Source organism: Aulostomus chinensis, chromosome 1 (genome assembly GCF_037954235.1).
Source record: "Aulostomus chinensis isolate RoL2024-O1b breed Wild chromosome 1, RoL_Achi_v1.0, whole genome shotgun sequence".
NCBI lineage: Eukaryota > Metazoa > Chordata > Actinopteri > Syngnathiformes > Aulostomidae > Aulostomus > Aulostomus chinensis.
In genome coordinates, this window is record NC_141320.1 from 53,540,663 (window position 1) to 53,551,146 (window position 10,484).

The 10,484-nt window shown below is 46.4% G+C and overlaps 4 non-coding genes across 4 annotated transcripts; all 4 read right to left on the reverse strand.

Annotated features, from left to right (window-relative positions):
• Positions 1–343: 343 nt before the first annotated feature.
• trnaa-cgc (transfer RNA alanine (anticodon CGC)) lies at positions 344–415 on the reverse strand. The gene has a single exon. It is a non-coding gene; the product is annotated as a tRNA-Ala (tRNA).
• A 3,832-nt stretch (positions 416–4,247) lies between these two features.
• Positions 4,248–4,329, reverse strand: trnal-aag (transfer RNA leucine (anticodon AAG)). Its single transcript has one exon. It is a non-coding gene; the product is annotated as a tRNA-Leu (tRNA).
• Positions 4,330–6,339: 2,010 nt separating this feature from the next.
• trnak-cuu (transfer RNA lysine (anticodon CUU)) lies at positions 6,340–6,412 on the reverse strand. The gene has a single exon. It is a non-coding gene; the product is annotated as a tRNA-Lys (tRNA).
• Positions 6,413–10,113: 3,701 nt separating this feature from the next.
• Positions 10,114–10,195, reverse strand: trnas-gcu (transfer RNA serine (anticodon GCU)). The gene has a single exon. It is a non-coding gene; the product is annotated as a tRNA-Ser (tRNA).
• Positions 10,196–10,484: the final 289 nt, after the last annotated feature.

Genomic DNA, 10,484 nt, shown 5'->3' on the forward strand with positions numbered 1-10,484 from the left:
TTCCAGGTAAGAACAGCCAGCTGTGGGCTGACACACATCTCTTCAGGAGCACTTCTATGCTCCAAACTTGCCAGGTTGAATTGTGTCTGTATTCTGAGGGCAGCAGGAGGACGGAGGAGTGAGGACACACACATTTGGAACTGAGAGCAGTGTGTGTGGGATTTCCCCAGCAAAGATGAAACCAGCTCCTTCATGCTGGCTATGAAGGCTCACAGTCACACTGACCCAGCTACAAATACTTTGATATGCAACAGACTGGTTTCTCTTCTGGTAGTTTGTTATCAACTGTTGTCACATTTATGGATCAATTTAGCTGATAAGATGAAGGCTCCAAAGGACCAGCTGGAGATGCCGGGGATTGAACCCGGGGCCTCATACATGCGAAGCATGCGCTCTACCACTGAGCTACATCCCCTCTGTCAGAGTCACTGTTTAACTGATGCAGCAACACAAACACAGACACAACATTTTTATTCTTCATTTTAGGGATAAAAAGGAAGTCAGCCTGTGATCTCAAAGGCTCTGTGATCTCAGTAGTTTCACTGTGATGTCAGCCCACACAGCCTTAGACCACAGAGGCAAGTCAGGCTCCAGGAAGCTGAGGCTGCTCCGTTCTCAGTCCAGTCCAGAGTGAAGGTTTTCCTCTCAGAAGCTTTCCAATCCAGCCCAGATCCTCTCTGACTAGCAGGAGTCTTTGACCAGGAAATGAGAATTATATTGAACATCTGCTCATCCTCAGAATGAAGTAAAAGTATTTGTGTTCCTAAAATAATCTCCAGATGCTAAGATCAGTTATTAACATTGATTGACAGCTCTAAACTGAGCCACCATCACTATACAGTTGCAACTGAAATATTTAGAAATATTTCAAGGAAGCAGCAGGCCCTCATCCGCCCCGGTCCACCCGACTGTGTCCCCTGAGACAGATGACAGCTCGCTTCTGGCAGAGGCAGTTAGGTTGAGGACCGTTGCTGATGTCATCAACCGATGTCTCCATCACCAAAGGTGACAGACAGGATGGTCATGGACATAAAACAGAGGTCGAAGAATGAGAAAGAATGGTTGTCCTGACTGAAGTTTAGCTTGAGCTTTTTAATTTGTTACTAAAGAAAGTATTGGTACAAGTAAAGGCAGGCGAACTTTCCACAAATATTCAGAATTGACTTTGACAACCAAAACATGAACCAAGACGACAAAATAGTGAACATGAAAAAGGAACCAGTCCCACCTTCTTGTGTGTTCCTGCTGAAGTAAATGTTTATGAAGATTTGTTGTGTTCTTTTTCCAAAGGTCCAGCCAGCATTGCAGGTCTCAGGAGAAGGAGCCACTTCAGCAGGATCTGTGGGACAAATCCCCCCACGGTGAGACCTGTCCAGCTCCCTGCAGCTCTGCAAGTGTTACCAACTCTTCATTCCAGCTGTTTGGTTGAATCCCATTTTTTCACCTTTGAACCTTTTGAACACTGATGAGGAGGTGAGGCTGGAGGCAAAACCACAACCTCACGTCATCTCACAGGATGAACCAAAATGCCAGACACTTCCTGTCACTGCTCCAGCACCACCTGTCTCCCCTCCATGTCTTTACCATCTGTGCAGCTTCCTGCTGTCCCTGGACCCTCACAGGTGATCGCTCCACCTGGAGCCTCACAGATGGGTTCAAACCTCCCAATACCTGCAGCCCAGCCTCGACCCACTCAGACACAGTCACCCGTTCAAGCTGGGCCTGGTACCACACTCCAGTACAGACAGAGAGAAAGAAGACACACGGGATCCTTTGAAGAAAATGTAATAAAGACAGGAAGCCCCCATCACATTGTCAGTGTTTCAGTGACTGGCATTGGGAAGAGACTGAGACAAAGTCAGTTATGAATGGAGGGCTGAGTTGGAGCAGAGGGGGACAGGATCCTTGGGGTGGACTGTCTTTAGGAGGCTGAGGTGTCTGGTGGTCTTGGTGGACCCTCTGCATCTCAAGCTGAGACAACAGAGTCCTGTGTTCTTGAGTCATTGTCTATAGTCTCTGTTGTTGGAGAGCTCAGTGTGGTCCCTGGTGGTCTAGTGGCTAGGATTCGGCGCTTTCACCGCCGCAGCCCGCGTTCGATTCCCGGTCAGGGAATGAGTTATTTAGAGGTTGAGGGAGAGGTGATCAGGTGGTCCACATGATGGTGGAGGTGATGAACTGTGAATCCATCATGGCTCCACTCTCACCCCCATTGTAGTGTTCTTGGTTCACTCTGCCATGGCCCCATGTTGAAGGGTGACTGTCTCATTCAGGTTCAACCCTTTGTTAGACTCTATTAAGTCACTGACTCCCAAACTCTGTAATCCTCCTTAGTAGCTTTGGTTCCTTGCAGCACAGAAAGTCTGTTCACTGATGTAGGAACTGAAAATCTTAGAGCTCCGGTCCTTCGTTCCTTCCTCCACTGAGCAGAAGAAACACAGAATAGTGGGCAGTTCCTCCTACAGTTCTCAGAAAGTCTGAGGGCACCAAAGAAAGGAGGGAAATGCAATCAATGTTGAATTATTTTACATTTCTTATATTTGATCAAAGATAGAACTTAATAAGCGTCCATCAACCTGCAGGACAAACTCCTTCACTGTGTGGGAGGTTCAGAGTCCCTGGTTTGATTGCAGCTTTGACCTGAGCAGGTGTTCATCCACATCTCAGTAACAGGGGACACTTTATCACACCAGTGGACAAACATCAGCATTCATCACCCAGCAGCTCCTCTGATCAACAGAACAAGCTGAAGTAATCTGGAGAATGAGGGCATCGATCCCTCTACCTCCCACATGCTAAGCTAGCACTCTACCATTGGAGCTCAGTCCCCTTTTGAGCTTCCATTTGAGTTTTCTGTTCCCATCTCTATGGTAACGGTCAGTTTTGACCCACATCTTCAATCAGCTGTAAAATTCACTAAAAACAATTTTCTATCATCCAAGTTGTTTCCATCTCTTGGTTTCCTTGTTAGGCTTCCTTATCCATGGAAATATTGATTTGAATATTTTGTTGTGGGCCTCTGGACCTTTTTTTAGTCAGTAAACCCTCAATTTCAATTAAAAAAATGATAAAATGAACCTTTGGGTTTGGCATAAAAGTCTTTTTTTCAGCAACAGAACTTTAATATAAACACTAAATGAAAAGCAGAACAGGCCAGAACACAAACTCTGCTCTGCCGTCCTTCCTGGTGACTGGGCATGGACTGCTGGAAGGGGCATTTTCCTCAGAAAGGGACAAGACGTTCATCCACTCTCACCTCTGGCCCTGGGTTGAATGTTGGTGCAAGGAGCTGCACCCATCTTTCCCAGACATCCCCAATGGGGGCAAGCTTGTCAGTTCTTGCTCCGGTGTCTCTGTCGTCAAATCTGAGGACTCTTGATGTTCGTTGAAAGTTCTGAAGTGGCCTTGTGGCCCGGAAAATATTTCTGCCTGTCGATGCGTCCCAGAGACGATCAGTGGCCTCACTGCAGGATCTGAACACTCCAGGAAGAAGAAGAACACCAATAGAAGCATCCAGGTGTCCCTCATCAATGTCTTTCCACTTGTCACCATGGACTTTTTTTCCTTTGAGGTTTGTCACAGCAATGCTGACTCTTTTTAGTGACAGTGGCATGAACAGAACCATCAACCATAAACAGCTCCAAACATGTCTTGATGTCACTGCCTCTCGTCACAGCAAACCTTGTGATTCCAGGGCTCATTTTGATGACATCAGCAGCAGCTGCCCTGCCATGTACATCAGGAGACACTGAGCTCCAGCCAATGTTCCCTCTAGTTTTTCATGTGTCTGGTTATCCTCACAAGCTCCCTGAGCTCGCTGAGGACCACTGTGAGCACTGAAACTGGGAGACGGTTCCACAGGAGGGGAGCCTGATAGCTGAAGGCTCTGGCTCCATTCTACTTTTAGAACTCTAGGAACCACCAGTAACCCTGCATCCTGGGAGCGAAGGGTTCTAGCTGGATAATAGGGGACTAGGAGCTCTGTCAGGTAGGAAGGAGCCTGACTGTTGAGGACTTTGATGGTAGAAGGAGAATTTAGAATTCTATTCTGAATGTGACAGGGAGCCATGCAGAGAAGCCAGTACAGGAGAGACATGGTCTCTTCTACTAGTTCTAGTCAGGCAGCAGCGTTCTGGACCAGCTGGAGAGTTTTCAGGACCCACTTCTTCTTTTGGTCACAGGTTTGAAGATACCTGTGGAAGTGAAAGGAAAGGCTGCGAGAGACCTGCCACACCTCTCCAGTGACATGATGGCAGTGGTGGGATTTGAACCCACACCTCCTCAGAGACTGGAGCCTTAATCCAGCGCCTTAGACCGCTCGGCCACACTACCTCACTGAGCTGTTCTCTGAGTTGGTCTGCTAAAGGCATGTTGAAGAGGAAGTAACATCATGATATCAAACTTATTCTGAAGGGGGACCCCTTCCTCCCACGGTCACAGGAAGTGACGACAGCGCTGCTAGAAGCAGGAAAGAAATGGTAAAAGGACTCAGTTTGTACAGAGCCTTTCTACCTCAGCAGCACTCGAGGAGCTGAACAATGTCCTCTCATTCACACACACTCACACACTGATGCTGAAGGCTGCCATGCAAGGAGCCAACCTACTCATCAGAAGTATTTAGGGGTTCAGTCTCTTACTCAAGGACACTTTGACATGGTCACTGGAGAAAGTGAGGATCAAACCAGCCACCCTTTGGTTGCCAGACGGCCACGCTACTCCTGAGTCATGTGACCTGGATAAGATGGTGAACTACAGCTGATCGCCATGCTAGCAAACCCCCTTTTGTTTGGTTTGGTTGTTGTTTAGTGACTGTGGATGAATACACAGGAGAAGTTGAGCATAAATTTGTGTTCCCTGTTCACTTGAATATATGCAGGAGTGTGAGGTGGAAATAATACTTGGAGGAGAATGAGAGTTCAGTCTCAGCGCTATGACCTGTGCTGACACTAAAACATGTCAGCCCACAGAACAAAGATGGCAGTCCTCTGGGAAAGCAGGTACACCACACATACATGAAGAAACCCTACAGGAAACAAATATGTTGCCAGAGACTTTTACTCTGTTTTTGTTGTTTACCCAAGTACAGGATTGGAGGGAGACTGATGGTCGCTGTTTGGGTCATGTGACTGATGTCATCCATTCATGTCAGTGATTTCACTTGGCAGGACTCTCATTACCAAATCGGCCGCTCTGCAGCACAATACACAATCATTAGCTCAGTGCTACGTGAGCCAAGAGCAGCAGGTGAGCAGACAAGCCGCGTTACCTGTCCGAAGCAAAACATCCGGCGCGGAAATGACGTCACCCGTCAGGAGCAGCGAGAGAGAGAGAGAGAGAGAGATGGGGCAGGGAGGGAATCGCCCCTCTTATGAGTGAGGGCGCCTCCGGTGGTTGGCTGTGCAATTGCCAATTAGGCATGACAGCTCACAGCTGTCTGTGCTGCCACACACCGATTCAGGCCTGGACTCCTGTCTCGCTGCCAAACTCCGCCTGACTCCGTAGAGCTGGTCAGCCTCCACTCAGTCCTCTTCATTTGGTTGGAGGTCACCATCGTTCATCCTACACACCTTTCCACCTGCCTCTTTGACGTCTACTTGAAGCTCAGATAAATCCAGGCTAATTCATACCTGCTACTCAATATGGGCCTTAATTACTCTGCTGGAATTATCACTCTGTCTTAAGGGTTTTCTTAATTGTATTAAATCCTCTTTAATTTCCAAGAAGTCTTCCAACTCATTCATTCATGCAAGCCACTGATCCACAAGACCTCATTGATGAGCTTCAACCTGAGACTGAGTGTTTCTCGTTGGACGAGACACCCATTCAATGAGACTCATTGTCAGTCCATTGAAATCTACTGGTGTTCCTGGTGAGTTGATTTAACAACATGAGCTGACAGAATCTACGTTCAGGTAGGAACCACCACATCCAGGGGTCTGGACCTTTGAGCAGGCAGAGCCATCAAAGTAGCAGACTAAGCTAGCAGACATTAGCATTGAGAAGAAACTGATACCTGAGCCTACTTTTGGGTCTGGTCAGGTGATGACACAATAATATGACATCATTGTCAGACTGACGCCTGCTCAACACTGACCAAACACTATGGCATTGTGGGAAATTTCTGCTTGGCTCGCGTCCATCAATACATATGAAGAAATTTCTCCAGAATCAGGATTGACAGTGGATACAATTGATTCCAAACTGGTTTTTCATTCTGAGTCGGGTGCAGGTGTGGAACTTCAGACACAGTCTGTGTTTGTGTTGTTCATTCAGTGATTTTTCTTACAATTCCCAATCACAGCTGCAGAAAGTGAGAGGACAAGCAGGGATGTTCAAGATGAACGCCCAACGTGGGGCTTGAACCCACGACCCTGAGTTTAAGAGTCTCATGCTCTACCGACTGAGCTAGTCAGGCTACATCAGAGTAGCTTCAATAGCCTGAAGTGATCAGAGTGAGAGACGCTACAAGCTCTCCATCAGACTCACAGTCACATGAGCCATCACATGATTGATGAATGACCACAAACACCTTCATCTTTGACAAAGAAGTCAAATAAAAGGTGAACCACAGATGAGACACCAGTGGTAAAAACACTAAAGTGCTGTCAAGGAGAAACAGGATACGAGCAAACACACACACAAGTTACAGAGAGAGAACTCTCCCAGAGGGAAACACTCAAAGGAGAACCTAGACATCATCAGGCTGGATGACCTCATCAACATGAGACAGGTGGATAGGAAACAAGCTCAGAGATGTCAGGAACATGAGATCCAAGTGGTGAGAGAGCAAGAACTGGTGAGGTTCCAGAACCAGGAGTGAGGTGGAGCCTGCATCACCTACTGGGAGCTTTTAGTCTAAGGTTCAACTTGGACTTGAATGATTTCTGGAGAGACAACGTGCAGGGAGGGAATTTGGAGATGAAGAACAAGTTCCTCTCAGGCTTTCATGGAGTTTCCAGGAGTCAAACAGACCCTCCTCTGATTGGTTGTCAGATGTGTTCTCATTGCACCACAGCCTCCAGGTTGAGGGTTCTGGTCCGAGTCAGACACATTGACACTGATGCTGCTGAGCCTGAAGGGAGGATGAAGAAAGGAGTGTCTGAGAGAGCTTCACCAGACAAACTGTCCAGTTGAACAACAAACACTAGTCAGTAGGAATGTTGCTGCTGGGACCCTGATTCAAACCAGGGTTGCTGCAGCCACAACACAGAGGACTGACCACTAGAGGATCAGGGCCTCCTGGAGGCTGAGGTTGGAGCTGCTCTGTCTTTGTCTCACTGAGAGATCAGAGACAATTGGAGTCCACAAAGAAATCATTGAGAAATCAAGGAGAGATCAAAGAAAGAATTCTAAGATTAAAAACAGAACTCTGAGATCAAAGGTTGAAGTTCCCCAAGGTTCAGTTTTAGCTCAGACCCTCTTTAATATCTCTGTACTGCCACTTGTCGTCAGGAGACTCAGTATAAACCTCCACAGTCCTGCTGATGTCACTCAGCTGGACATCGCCTTGTCTCCTGGTGACTCAGGACCAGTTGATGTCCATTAACCTGTCATGGAGGCAGAGAACAAAACTGAGGTCTTAATTAAAGCTGGAGGCAGTGTAGTTTGGGCCTGAGCCTCCTTCTGTCCACTGCAGAAAAGTAGCAGGAGTCGTCCTGAATCCAAGGATGTATTTTATGAGAGCGGTGGGACTTGTAGTTTAGGAGGTAGAAGCCTCAGTGTGACACCAAGTGAGAATCAGAGCTGAGCCTCTAAGAGCCCCTCCCCCGCTGCTCTCTGTCAGAGTGGAGAGGAGAGAGGATTTTTGGAGAGTTTGTTGTTTGAAAAATGCTCATCAATCCCCAGATTGTGGTCAAAAGTTGAATGTAACATATTTTAGTAGGCATTTTTGTCAGGAATGTAGTGAAGTTATTTGTGAAGTGGAGAGAGTTACAGTGTAGACGAGAGAAGCGTCAGTTTGAGGCTATGTGTGTCTGAGGAGACAGCCTCCTATTGGTTTACATTGTAGGGTGAAAAGTGGGTCCTGGACTTTGTCATGACTCAAACAATTTGTAGTTGGTTTCTGTTGGTTTGGTTTGCTTGACTGGTTGTTGTTTGTTGACCTTGCAAATCCATATTTTGGGTTCTGGCTTGTTCTGCTTTTCATTTTGTGTTTGTATTAAAGTTCTGTTGCTGAAAAAATAAATCCAGGGTTTAGTGACTAAAAAAAGGTCCAGAGGCCCACAACTAAATCTTCAAACCAATATTTCCATGGATAAGGAAGCCTAACAAGGTCACCAAGAGATGGAAACAACTTGGAGGATAGAAAACTGTTTTAGTTTATTTGACAGCTGATTGAAGACGTGGGTCAAAACTGACCGTTACCATGGAGATGGGAACAGAAAGCTGACACAAGAGGAAGGTTCCAGCTCTGAAAAAGGAGTTTGATCAAAATCTTGAACTGCCAGTAGAAATATCCTTTTGTATGTTGACCTTTGTTGACAGAAGTCACTTTAGCTTGGCAGTGAAAAGAATGGCTGCTAGCTTGACAAAGAACTGCACAAACCAGGTTCAAGCTGGACTTTGGACCCTGGTATCTGCAACGACTCCATCAACTCCTAATCTAGCAGCTCTGCTGGGTCCAACTATTTTACAGAACATTTGACAGACCTGTGGAGCAGTGAGGACACACATGAGTGGACCTTTGCTATCTGGGTGTCCTCCAGTCACGTGACTGAAGTCATCCAGTCACATGACTGAAGTCATCCATTCATGTCAGTGATGTCACTTGGCAGGACTCTCATTGCCGTCTCATTCCTGAAAAGAATCCAGACTCCACCTGTGGCTCCATGATAACTGATGGACCTCTGGTTGGAGGCTGGACGATGATGTTTGGACTTGAAGGAAAACTCCTTGTCCAAATTCCATGGTGTTCAAGTTTAAAGTCCCACAATAAGAAGTAGCTGAATCTGACAGGTGGAGGTTTGGAACTACAAGATGGTGATGTTTTCTTGACTTGATGCTCTGACTGTCAGGGTGGATGACAGCTTCTTCTGTTGCTGCATCTGAGTGGCTAGGATTGGAGGTTTTACCTCCCAAGGTTGTTTGGTTCCAGGGGAAATTTTAAAATTCCAGTCCCCAACCTGGGCTGTTCTGAAACTCTTCTCCTGAATCACTCCTGAGCTGCAGCAAGAACAAATACCAGTGCCAACCAGATCAACTTCATGGCTGCTAACAGCCTCAGACACTTGATTTCCATCAATCTGGAGCCAAGAAGGCCCTCACCTGTGGTTCTCCTCCAGGAGGGTCCAGGTTCTGCCATTGTGGCTCCTGGTGCCACTGCCAGAGAGCCTCAGCTGCACACTGCAACATTTCAACAGGAGATTGACATTCCTTCAAATGTCCTGACATCTGATTCCAATGGTTCTGTTCCATATTTATATTTTAAAATCAATCACACAATGAAAGCTGCCTCAGCTGGTTTAAGAGAGAGAACAAGCTAAGAGATCTGAAACCAGTAAAATATGCTTTTCTGTGTGCAAACTAGTGAGGGGCATGGAAGGATATTTTACCACCAATACAGAACCCAGACTTTAGTCATGTGATGAGATGGAGACTCTGATTATGAAGTTAATGGACAAAATGTGAATTGAAAGAAAACACATTAAAAAATACTAACTAAACTAAATAAATGAATAAAGAAGCAGCACAAATAACGTTTTCTTCTGCACAAATTTACTGGTATGAGACTGTATTTTTGGTTAATGAGTAGATGAAAGAGTGTCACATATATATTATATACATGTGATACATGAACATGGCTTTGGACAAAAGCTCAGTGAAACTGTAGGATTGTAGAATGATTTAAACGTTCCAAGTGGACTGTTTCAGGTTTCTTGAAGACGCTTCAGCTCTCATCCAAGAGGTGTCTTCAGTTTTCTTCACTGATGGGAGGATTTATGGCTCTAAGGGGGCGGGACCTTCTCCAGAGGTGATTGACACATGTGAGCTCTGGGTGTCAGAGTTGTTTTGGTCAGGTTGTGAAAGGGAAGTTGACTCAACTGGTATCTGTGTCAGTTAAAAGCCTCACAGTTCAGAGTCTTTCCATCATCTAGGAGCAGAAACTAGAGACACTTGCGATGAGGATGGGATTCGAACCCACGCGTGCAGAGCACAATGGATTAGCAGTCCATCGCCTTAACCACTCGGCCACCTCGTCTGCTAACAGCAACCCTGACCTTTGAAACAGCTGAACTCTTTGGAGCCCATTTGTCAGAAATGGACCCAGCAGGAGCCACTGAACACAACTCTGACATCATCAGGCTTCTTCCCAGCAGCTTGGTGCTCCAGAAGGAAGAATCCAGACCATCGCTACATCATCAGAGTGAACACCAGCTGATGTTGACCAGTTTAACAAGCCTTTGACTGCTAAATGACATCCAAGCTCAGATTCTCTTGTCCTGGTAGAACAAGTCAGTGTTGAAGAAGATGAGAGCACCAGTCTCTTT